Below are 13,144 nucleotides of genomic sequence, written 5' to 3' on the forward strand. Positions count from 1 at the left end.
ATGGGATTTAAGCAAGGAGTCCTGGAAAGTAGGATCACGGGAAAATTATCCTATAACTAAGATCTGCATCAGAACTTTGTGGAACACATAAAATATAATATAGAAATACTAATAAAAGCTTTCTTTGTTAACACATCGAGTATTTGACATGTTTTTAAATGCAAATATGCGAAACGCTTGCTAGTTTGGGAAACTGCATTACATAAAGGAATTTAAAAATATTTAATTGGATTTTTGAATTGTTTTATATATTACTCAGCATCATATTTCTGGTGAATTTTCAGTTATTTAAATACTATTATTTAATAATAAACGTTGAAAAAAAGAAAATCTTTTTTAAGGATCAGTGTCAATTTTAAATTTTTACTTCTAGAAATTATTTAACAGGTAATCTTTTTTTCTGTACCTTTTCTTTTCATTTATGTTGAACTAAATTTGCAACATCTGAAATAATTTGTTGGCTATACAACATTTTCCTTCTTCACTTTTATTTATTTTCAATGCGAGCATGACTAATCCCTAAATCGAGGAAAAACATATTTGCTGAATTTCAATTTGGCAAGAAGACTTTTTTGGATAATGTTGGGCACCCTTCTAGAATTACACAGCCCATGCGCTGGCCTAGTTAAGAGTTCAGTTTGGGTTTTAACCAACTAACAGAGTTCGATGAAAAGTGAAGAAGCGATCAATAAAAACCGCCGGCCACAGCAAATAAATTATATTTTGCTATTTTATACATTTTTTTATAGCTTCAACATGTCAATCAGTTTCGTTTTTCGGCTCCATTTGTTAACCACACTGCAGGGTACGCAAAGTTATAGAGATTTGCAAGTCAAAGTTAGGCGATCGGCCTTCGAAGGGGGCAATAAATAATGATGCCTGACCTGAGGGCCCTGAAAGTTCGTACTTCCTAAAATTTATTCCATTTGCGGCTGAGCAACAGAATCACTGACCAACCTCACCAAAATAATGCCATTCCCCCAGTCCCATTTACCAAAAATGAAACCAAAACAAGCTAAAGCAAAAAAAAAATCTAAATGAGATTTGCCAAACAAAACCGATAGCCCTGAGCTCCCCGGCGATAAGAAAGTTCGGGTAGAGCTCTCACTCAATGGATTCTCCTTCGGCGAATTAAAGCTGGATGGGTTCCCATCAGATAATCTCTTTTCGGCGGTTAGAAAAATATAAATATTGTACAGTAGGTATTATAATTATGATATCAAGTTCTTCCAAAACTATCTGAAAGAGATATGGATGAAGGGTGCGGGGGGCAGATAGAGCGGGAGAGTCAAAAACGTTTGCAAAGGCAATGAACGCGAGCTTTTGGCGTTTTCTTCCGATAACGGGCACTACGTACACAACACTCGCATACCACTAAACCCTCGAATATCAATAGACCCACACACAGATACAATCGCCCGAGTTCGCTCAGTTTCGCGTCAGTTCAGTTTTTCCTCCCATGTCGCATGACCCTGGCCTGCTATTGAAGCTCTAGACACATTCGGAGGCCGATACAAAGCGCACCATTCAAAATATATACTATACTATAGTATTGTCTATGCCCGTGCACACATGTCCATATGATACTACTAGATGCCGGCGTAGTTGTGCCCAAGTACTCGCTTTTCTTGCCTTTATTTCACTGCTGCGGGTCCCCGTTCCATTTTCGATTCTAAAATAAAGCGATAAATGGGAATTATGTATGAGTGAAGGGAAGTGTACAGGTTAAGGAGCGGAGCTCAAGATTGGGAAAAAATATTTGACTATGTTTTACGAACACATTATGGCGAATTCCTTACCTATTATGTTGTCAAGGATACTATCATAATCATAATTTTAAATTTAATCATGATAAACATTTCCCAACGCTTTCAATTTTGTTTGTATTTTGGATCTTTAAACTCTATTTAAAGCTCTATTAAAATATTATGATATAATATAATATGTAACAATAAATTTTTACTCGTATTTTATATACGGCAAGGAACTAAACTGTTCTTATCTTAATTTAAACTCAAGATTGTACAAGAAGTAGTTATTTTGTTAATGTTTTGCTTAAAATCTAAACATAATCTGGACGGAAGTTTAGAGTTCTCAAAAGACCTTGAAAACTTAAGTTGGGAAGTCGAAAACGGTTAGCATTGCAAGCATTCGAACTTGCATGTTTTCAAATTCTTTTGGTTATCTCTGAGCATTAACCTTCATCCTTGTCATATTTACAATTCAAAATAAAATGTACCCAACAATAACTCCTGTTTAATGCATTTTCGAGTCTATTTGCTGAGCCAAGCCACCAACTTCCTCATTACCAATCCATACATCAGCATGATTTACGGTTAGCTTAAAACTTCCCCCGTCTTAAAAATAAGCAGTCATAAGACTTGGCCAAAGCCCCACTAATCTGGCCAACTGGCTAAGCCATGAATGGCATTCCATGATCATGTTTGCTTTGGCCAACTGATAAGCGACCCATGAGGCGTATACTTGATAAAAATCGAACAGAACAAAAACTCAAACAAAGGCAACCTTAGGCAAATCAAAAGAAATCCACTTGATACCTCGGCCAATTGTTGAAATATTTGTCCGGTGCTCTTGGGCAATGGCAGCCTTGTCTAAAAGGTTTTCGGGCCTTCTCCGCTTATGGCTGAAAAACTAGTTCTAAGCGCTATGTGCCTGATATTAAAACGACTATGAAAATCCCCCAGCAGATGCTTCGTGCCAATGAAGTTGATACCCACAAACACACATGCTTTTTAACCTTAAGTCACGTTTGAATTTTGTGGGTCTGCGACCGCGTAATTTTTTTTTTTTTTTTTGGTAACTCTGTATGGCATTCTGTATGACCGTATGACTGTATGGCTAGGTGTTTTGTTGTTGTTATTGTTTGCCGCTTGCGGCAAGTTCAACAAAACACTAGTCGAAAAACCCATTCAAAAGCACATACTGCTGGCTCAACGCAAACTTCTGCGGCTCCCAAAAAAGCAGCGTACTTCTGCCCCCACAACACACAATTCGGCACATTGAGGTTCAAGGCCCCCGGCCCCACAAAACGGAGTGGAGCGGAGCGTTCGACTCCGCAAGGCCAAGTGCAAGTCCAAGTCGTGGCTCAGTCGCCGTCGTCGTCGCCGCCGCAGTCGCAGTCTCAATCCGAGTATCTCTTGGATAAACCATCTTTGATATGTTCATTTCCATTTCGTTCGTGTGTCGCCGCGCGTATGATTTTCAGTTTTAATTATGCATTTTGCTCGGCTCGAGAGGCACGAAAGATAAAGCGTAGCCATGACAAACATTTAACCCAATAGGCCTAAAATGGCAAGGGCTCGTGCCTAAAAAGCCATTGAGCAGCAAAAGATTAATCAAAAGCCGAACCAACAATGAAGTATGACAAGTGCTTGCGGGAGGGTATGCAAGAGGTTTAGTTGCCCTGCCTGAAACAAGGGCCATGCTAAGTATACTCTTTTAAATTGTTTATTTTAGAAATATACAATTTTAATTGTCTTTCTTGAACAAATTTAAAATGTTTCCTAAATATATTATAAACAAGAATTACACCAGTTTACAAAAGAAAATTGATGAAATACGCCTTTCAGGAAACCTTTGTTTTCCGGTAAGATACATCTCCCTGATTAAGAAAAGGGCACTTAAAATTTTTTCTATGATACCAATTTTTTTTAAAGTGTAAAAAACGTTTTTCGCACTTTTTTATTTTATAACTCGAGTTGTGATAAACCGAATTCGGTCATTAAGGACTCATTTTACAGGTAATAGAATGCCCTTTAACTTTCTTATACACATCATTAAGTTCCATTCATTAGTTCAAAAGCTACACTTCGTCAAAGTTGAAAAATTTGGAAAAAAATCAAAAACGCTGGCATAAATGGCTTCTTTAAAAATACACGCGTAAAAACAGAAATTAGTTTTACGTTGTTTTCTTGATGGCTGAACCATAACGGAGAATATGCGCCATAGATCACGACAATCCGTTGGTAAATCGATTTTTAACAGATTTTTAAACGTATATACCCAAGTTCATTATTCGGGAGCAGCGGCCGTTAAACGTTATTTTAAATTTTCAGTGCTGGGGAACGTAAGAATTTGGTGCAAGTTGTTATGCATAACGTCAGTTTCTTTGCTATTAGCGCTGGGCAAGCTAAAGAGTATGCGATTGCAGTTACGAGGAAATCATTTTCATATATTTTTAGCAAGGAAACTGACGTTATGCATAACAACTTGCACCAAATTCTTACGTTCCCCAACACTGAAAATTTAAAATAACGTTTAACTGCCGCTGCTCCCGAATAATGAACTTGGGTATATACGTTTAAAAATCTGTTAAAAATCGATTTACCAACGGATTGTCGTGATCTATGGCGCATATTCTCCGTTATGGTTCAGCCATCAAGAAAACAACGTAAAACTAATTTCGGTTTTTACGCGTGTATTTTTAAAGAAGCCATTTATGCCAGCGTTTTTGATTTTTTTCCAAATTTTTCAACTTTGACGAAGTGTAGCTTTTGAACTAATGAATGGAACTTAATGATGTGTATAAGAAAGTTAAAGGGCATTCTATTACCTGTAAAATGAGTCCTTAATGACCGAATTCGGTTTATCACAACTCGAGTTATAAAATAAAAAAGTGCGAAAAACGTTTTTTACACTTTAAAAAAAATTGGTACCATAGAAAAAATTTTAAGTGCCCTTTTCTTAATCAGGGAGATGTATCTTACCGGAAAACAAAGGTTTCCTGAAAGGCGTATTTCATCAATTTTTTTTTGTAAACTGGTGTTATGTATTGAAAGAAATGTATTTGATAATTATGAATTCTATTTTCTTTTTATTTATTTAGCGCTAGCGCTAGAGTTAACAATTTAACTTCAATATAAAGCACTAGTCACAAGAAAAAGTTTACAATCTTACAGAAAGTTTTACAAAATTGCTTTAACATATACGTTTTGATTATTTTATAGGTAATGGTAATCAATAGTAAAATTTTGTATGACTCTTCCAATTTTATTTGTTAACAAAACAAGTTCAAGAATGATAGGCAAGTTAATGAGACAAATACTCTTTTTTTAAACAAAACACATCAACATTTTTTAAAAAATTTGTTTTGATATTTTTTTGATATAATAAATTTACAAATCTGCAATATCAATACTTTTTTATCAATCAAAATTTTTATTAGCTTTTTATATTATTAAATATTGTCAAATTTAACATATATTATTTTTTTAGAAATAGCTTGCAAAATCTTTTAAAATACGTATCATTAAAAATATTTCTAAACTTAAACCAAAATTGAATTAAATAGTATGATCGCCGTTTAAAGTTATTGGTAAATACAAAAGTGAATTAAAAAATAAATTAAATATATAACAAATTTAATGATTATACTTATATTTATATAGGAAATATTATTTCTTAATATATTTATACTTTATGCAATTTTATTTTACCTTTAAATTCTACCATTTTTCATCATTCATAAAAGCCAAACTAATTTACTCTTTGGTTTTTTCCCTTACATTTGATATTTAGTACTGTATTTTGTTTTAAAGTATTATTTCCATTTCCTTTAATTTTACTAATGAAAGTAAGATTAGCAATATTCGCAGTCACTTTGTGTTATTTTCTAAAAGTAAATTCTAGTAAATCAATTGTAGTAAGGGTGTTCGGCGGCATATGCTCGCAAATTAACCTGGCCAAAAAGCTCTCGAGCAAGGAAATCAAATTCGGCTTCGCATTCGTGTATCAGATACAGTTTGGCTTTTCGGCAGCAGAATGGCACGGCAGAAAGGCAGAGGCAAAAGGCAAAGGCAAATGCCAGCGAGTCAAGTCGCTCACCCATACAAGTGCCGAAAATCATGACCTTCCACAATGCCAGCAGAAACACAGCAAGCAGCAACAGTTGACTTGGGCTGCTCGCTCGTTCGTTCTCCCTTCGTGAGCGAGCTACGCTTTTTTCTTGTATTTTTGGCAATGCGTGAGTGAGACACATACACTCACACACACACACACACACACACACACACACCGAAGCTCACACGGACGGGCAGGCAAAGAGTGCGCTGCTCGAAAATAAGGCCAAGGTGACTCACCTTGATTAAGACCCAATCCGAATGAGTAGAAGCAGCGCAAGAGAAGTGCCGCCTGCCGGCAAGCAGCGGCAACAACAAGAGCAAAAACAACCACGGCGAAACCAACATGGTTTTCAATGACCTTGCCAAAAAAAGCTTCGAGCATAATAATTAAATAACTTGGGCCAAGCTACTGCCGCGTAGAACCAAAAATCAGGCTCGAAAACAAAACCGAAAAATGCCCAAGTCATTGCCAAAATAAAGTAAAAATATTTATACACAGAAAGAAATTATGGTCTTATAAGAAAAGTACCATAGTAGATTAATTTTTTATTTATAATGTTTTTATTTACATTTTTTTATTTGTTTTAAAGAATTTAAAATAACTTTTGCTGGGAAAATCATATAGTACCTAATTAAGTAATTCAATTTTCTATTAAAATGTGTAAAGTGTTGTTAAAAAATATATAAAAATGGATCGAAAAAATTAAGACAATCTTTTTTAAATTTTAAAATAATATCCGATTTAAAACTTGTATCACAAGTCTTGCTAACAATTAAGAATATACCTAAAAAAATATTTTTTTCTCAGTGTATACATATGTACATATATAAAAAACCAAATTTTCGAGAAACAGAGGGAGACAGCGCGAGAGGAAGGGAGCGGGAGAGGGAGAGGGAGAGAGACCTCCGGCAGAGGTCAACGTCAGGATCAGTGACATTGCCACCGCGTCATTCTCAGCCGACGCAGAGCGTGCATTGACGCCGCGTACATTCACTTCACCGCCGAAAAAAAAAAACAAAAAAAAATTTATACAAAAATTCACTCTTGGTCTGGTCCGCTCAGCCTAGTCTGTTGTCAAGATATGGATACAGCTGCAGTCGAGATACTACCGCAATTGAAGGTCTAGAACATCCTGTAAAACTTCCCTTCCTATGTTTCTGATAATCTTAGGGAACCTACAAAAAGTAACTGTATAATTGTCTTTGCTTTTGGAAATAAGTTTTCGCGATGGTTCTAGTGAATATAACTATTTGTATAAATTAAAGGACTAAAATTTGTAGAACTTAAATATTTTGTTTATTTTTAGTTTTATAAATTTTCAAACATAATAACTTTTTCTCAAATACTTTATTCCACTTACTTTATTATTTCTATATCTAAAATATTACTTATTTGGTCTATGACTTTTAATAATATAAAATCATATTTGATATCGTTCTTATATTAATTACTCATACGCAGTGTGGCCTTTCATATTACTTGCTTCGTTATAGACCTAGTAGACGTAAATTATCTTCGAAATATTTTCTAAAAACAATGTTATTATAAGCATTTCAAGAAAGGGATGTTTGTACCCTTTTAGAAATAAAATAATTTTTCAAGGCTAACTTAGGTTTTTAACCACTTGTTCGGCTTTAAATATTGTCTGAAGCAAGCAATTTTATCAAAAAAACAGAATACGTAATGTTGTTTTACTTACATATCTATTTAAATTAGAACAAATAAAATCAAATAACCAGTTAAAAAGGCCTTCCTTTCTATCATCTTCATATTACGCATACGCACTGTGTTACTTAAAAGAAAGAACAAAAATTATTTACTTCTTTGATTTACTATATGTTCCTTATAAAAAAACACATAAAAACAAAAGTTCTAATATTTAAATTGAGGCAGGCACTTAATAATACTAGAATTATTCCAATTTATTATCAATTACAAAGGGCCTACACTGCATACTTGTAGTGCTTTCATTCCTCCTCCATATCAAGATATTCTTGAAGAGTCAAGGATCCCGCGACTATATAAAGTTGATTGTCCTTCGCCGCTGCCCTGAGTCAACAACAACAACAGCAGAAACAGCTCGTGCGATTTACAGTTGCATTGGCAGTTTGATAGCCAAGTGCAGCTCCAACTGTAAACACGTGCCGCTCTGAGCAGCCAAGGCTCCGCAGTTTGGGAGTCACTCTCGAGAATCTAACGCGCCTATCTCAATAGCCCCCAAATGCTCACACTATTACACTCGCATTTAGCCTTAGTTGAGGTCTTGCAATGCACCTCGAAACGCACTCACACATGTATGCTGGCGTAATGAAAACAACTCCCGCGCTTTTCTGCGAGCGAGAGAGAGAGTGAAAATGGAAGAGAGAGCGAGCGGAGAGAGCAGCAAAAGAGAGATGCTAAATTTAGTTCAATGAATTTCGCATTTTGCGCTGCTCTTAGCAGGCGCTCTCCATCTCGCTCTCTACCGCTTTGTTTTTGTTTTGTTGTTATTGTTGGGGGGCAATGCATTGACTGCCGCAGAGAGCCAAGGCACGTTACTCCACTCTCCCGCCTGGCTCCACCACCACCCTCTCCCTTTCCCCTCCCCATCCCTCCGCCTACCACTCCATGATGATGATAATGACGTTGCCAGCGGCTGAGTTTCTGCAACTGCAACAACGACAACGATGATGATGATGATGACGATGGTTATCGAAGGTCTTTCACCCGAACTCGGTCATTGGCGTACATTTGTGTGCTGCTGCTGCTTTTGCTGCTGCTGCTGCTTCTGCGACGTCGCTGCCACCGATGATGTTGCTGTTGTATCTGCTGCAACTGCAGCTCTGCCTTACTGCCGCCGCTCGCAAATCCAGAGCTTTTCAAAGTGTACATGTACATGTCGCAATTTCTTAAGAAAGTTCAATTACCCCAAACAATCAGATTTACTGTCTGTTTTTTTTGATGCATACACTCGCTGGCCGCACAGTGGGTGGCGTATGGGATTTTACGTTGCATTTTTTTACTTCAGCGATTTTTATTCCATCCTTCCTTGACATTGGTAAAACTCTTGTATTAAAACATTCTATAATAACATTGTTGATCGAAAATATTGGTTAAAAGATAATACGCAATCGAACTGCATTTAGGAATAAGAGTGATCAATAAAAGGAAGAAAATATTTTAAGGCTCATTTCCTCGACTTCAATGTAAACTATAAATAGGCTTTAAGTCTAAAAAACGTACACAAATTTTAGGCTTAGGTAGAGGAATATTTCTGATTGTTAATAGTTGAATTTTAAACTCACTCTTAGCTAAACTTAGAATTCAAAAATCAAAACTTTCAAAAAAAAGGATGGTCCTTAAAAATGTAAAGGAGTTTAAAGCAAGTAAATCAGTTGGTAAAAATATGACAAAGTGTGAATTTAATTTTATAAAAACATTTACAATTGCATGATACGTGAGCCAGAAATGGATGAATTTGTATAAAATGAGCCGAGTCGAATAAAAATTTAATTTTTAACTTCCTCCCTCTGTCAAAGCTAGTGTCCTACTCTTCTGCTGACGATGCCCACTGTGCAGTCGCTTGGTTCATTCGCTTCTTTCGCTGAAGTTTCGTTGTTGCTGCTGCTGCTGCGGCGACTGCAGCTGCTGCCTCTGCCGCAGTCGGCGTCGCTGGGTTGCAGTTTTCTAATGTTGCCTGGCATGTTGGGAATGGGCATGGTTGGGTTTTCAGCGGCCGGGGGAAGAGGAAGCGGAAGACGGGGAGGAAGCTGTTGTGTGTTTGTGTTGTTGGCTGGTTTTATGGTGCATCTTCAAATGTTTGGCTTGCACTAGCTGCATCCCGCTCGCTCGCTCGCTCACCATCCCTATCCCCGTCCCTTTCGCGTTTATTTGCGTCGCTGCATTCAATTTCAATGAGAAATGTTTTCTTCTCGTTTTCGTTTCTGTTTTTTTATTCTTCTGCATTCGGATTCGCTTTTGTTTTTTTGGTCATGCAAAAATATATACAAAAACGTTTTTCTCTCCTTTTTTTCGCTGATGAAATGCAGATCAGAATCAATTGCACTTTCCCTTTGGAATGGATTTTAAGATGGTTGAGCAAACTTTAACCTTAAGGAAGTAACATTTTATTGAATAATATGAGCGGAAACATTTTTTAATATTTAATATAAATTCATATGTGTGTGAATTAATGGGTAGTATATTTGAGAACAATAAAGGTGTTAAAAAACCTGTTTAATTTTTAAATACATCTTTTTCCCTAACATAAAATTTATTTTGATATTATAATATTAAAATTTTGATGACATCTTATGTATTAACAAAGTCATTTGGTTTAGTATTCAGCTTAATTGTACTATCAACATTTTTTTAAGTTATCACAGATATTCTAGTTTACTAAAATCTAAGTAAAAACTTAATTCCAGTTTTATTGAAAAGCACTTTACACCTGAATTAGCATTTTTAATTTTACAGAGAATATATCAACAATTTTGGTTCCAAAAACTAAAAACCATATACCAGTAAATTAAAAGAGGGTATTTATGGCAAGTACAAGAACACCAACTTCCAGCTTGGTTCAATACACTTTCATCTCCTTTGAAAATAAGACTGCTCCTCGTACATCTCTCCTTGTCTTTCCCCTGAACTTTAGCCTTCGATGGCCAAACCTTTTTGGACATTTCGAATTTGCAAGCAATCTCGCCGCCTTCAATCTCCTGAGGTAATCCATAATTTCCAAAAGAAAGACATTATTGCATTTGGATCTGCGGTCCACCCCCGCCCCCCTCCCATTGCCTCCTCCATTGGCGGTTGCAACTTTCAAACGAGTTTAGTACTTGCACCCTGCAACGGCGATGGCCAAACGCGATGCCTTTTGGCCAGGTCCGAGGCATCTTGGCCAGCCTGGGCATCCTCGCTCGGGCCAAGGAATTTGACCGACACATTTACTCCGGCGGTTTCGATTTTTTTCGGCCTCCGATTCGGCTTCGGATTCGGGTTTATCTTCTCCACAGGCAGCCCACTGCATTTTTCCATGTTGTGCATTTTTTCGATTTTTTCCTAAAATGTTATTTTTGTTTTATGTATTTCGTATTTTGTATTTTGGTCTTTTTTTTCGGCAACGGCAAGAAAATATTTCAATGTCTTAGCGGCCAACTTTCGTTGGCTTTGTGCTCGTATCTTATTTTTATTTACTTCGTTTTTCGCTATCAGTGACAAAACTTGCTTGGGCTGCAGTCGCTGCACCGCTGCCGCAGCGCAGTCGGCGTCGCTGCCGACGTCAGCAGTTTGTGCTGTAGCAAAATGCAAGTGGAACTGCAGTTTTAATTTTATTTCACTTATCGGATCCATCAAAATCGAAAATGGGAAGCAGAGTCAGAGACTTTTTGTAATACTTCTTCAGTTTGCACTATTTTCTTTATTTTACTAACAACTAAAATTAAACAAATAGAAACAGGGAAAGATACAAAGTATTAGCTGGATTAGAATTATGTATTGTTTAATGTATTCAATGGTTTGGTTTAAAACGTTTTTGAGTTAATAATTTACCATTTATGCTTAAAAATAGGTTAAATTGCTTACTGTCAGAACTTAGTTCATTCTTTTGAGTTGAATAACTCTTTGGGCGGAAGTAAGATATTTTCCTGAAGATATTTTTAAGTAATCCCCGATAGCTTACATATTTACCAAACAACAAAAAATTGCACTTTAGGTTTTTATTTTGTTTTTGTCCAGTTCTTTTTAATATGTTGTTGGCTGATTTATATTTATGGCATCACTCTGAAAAAAACTAAGGTTAACTAATATAATTCAATTAAAATTGAATATTGAAATGTTATATAAAAAGACAACTATAAAATAGAAATGGCTTTACAGTTTTATTTTTTTTATATTTTAAAATCATCATGTGTGTGCTTAACTTTTTTCCTCATGCAGATATCATTACTGCAATACGAGTATATCCATAAAAATAGATCAGAATAGAAGAACACTAAACTGTTCTAATCTATACGTTTTCCACACATTTGCTGCCTCAAATCGTAAAAGTAGATTAAGTGCACATTTAATTTATTTAATAATGAATAGCTGAGTCAGAAGAATTTCCCAGTGCTGTGATTTTTAGGTGTTTTAAAATCAAAAGTGAAATTCCCCATAAAAGTTACTCAATAAAACGAAATCATTTTCGTTGCGCTGCATTTCTTGTGGCAGTTTGAATTCGCCTTGTTGTTGCTGCTGCTCTTGATTTTGTGTTTTATTTCATTTTTTTTGGGTGCATTAAACGGCAAATTGTTTCGTGGGATCAACACAAAGTGCGTTGATCTCTCGGCTGAAAAAGTGAATGAATGCAAACGGTGACGTCGCGACGCGGCATCGCTGCCGGCGTGGGCGTCGCTGCCTGGTTACGTTTGGTGGCGTGAAAATAGCTCGAATGTGACTAACAATTAATAAATTATTAATTGTGTTGAATCATGTTTTTATTTTGGATGGGAGGGGGGATTAGCGTATTTTTTTTGGAGCAACTCCCGATCGCCATCTCACTCGTTTGCCCGCTCTCTCACTCACTCATTTCACTCCACTCGATGCGAAAGCAAAAGCAAAACAAAAATTCATCAGCGTATTGCCCTCTTACTCCCCATACACTGAAAAAGATTACAGATGCGATCCCTCAATTAATTATTGATCTTGATTTAAAGCACATCAAACAAATAATTATTATTAAATTATAATCAACGCTTATACCCAAAACTAATTTCAGCCCATTTACAATGCAATTTGTTTAAATTAATAAACTAAAATAATAAATTCCATATGCACTTTATATTTAGAACGATAAAGTAAGCTTCAATAACTTGGTACTCATATTTTTGACAAGCCGCGAATTCTTTAGCTCAAAATGAATCAAAAGGAATTTAATTTATACATTTTAGTTTTCATATTTCGGCCATAATTTCAAAACCCATATTTTAAATTGTCCCATTGAAAGTATAGATAAACTTAAAGAAATAAAAAAAAATCTGAAGAACTCGCGCTAAGGTGGTTTTAGGAGGGTTTTTTGCTGCTTTTAATATTTAAGTACTCTGCTAATGTCGATCCCTTAACCTATTAAAATCGATATTTTGTAGTTTGCATTATTCAGCCATAATATCAAAACCCATATTTCAAAATGTCTCATTGAAAGTATAGATAAACTAAAAAAAAAATCTGAAGAATTCGCGCTAAGGCGGTTTAAAGAGGGCTTTTTCTGCATTTCGTATCTAAGTACTTTGCCAATGTCGATCCCTTAACCTATTAAAACCGTGAT

This window comes from Drosophila suzukii, chromosome 3 (genome assembly GCF_043229965.1).
Source record: "Drosophila suzukii chromosome 3, CBGP_Dsuzu_IsoJpt1.0, whole genome shotgun sequence".
Lineage (NCBI taxonomy): Eukaryota > Metazoa > Arthropoda > Insecta > Diptera > Drosophilidae > Drosophila > Drosophila suzukii.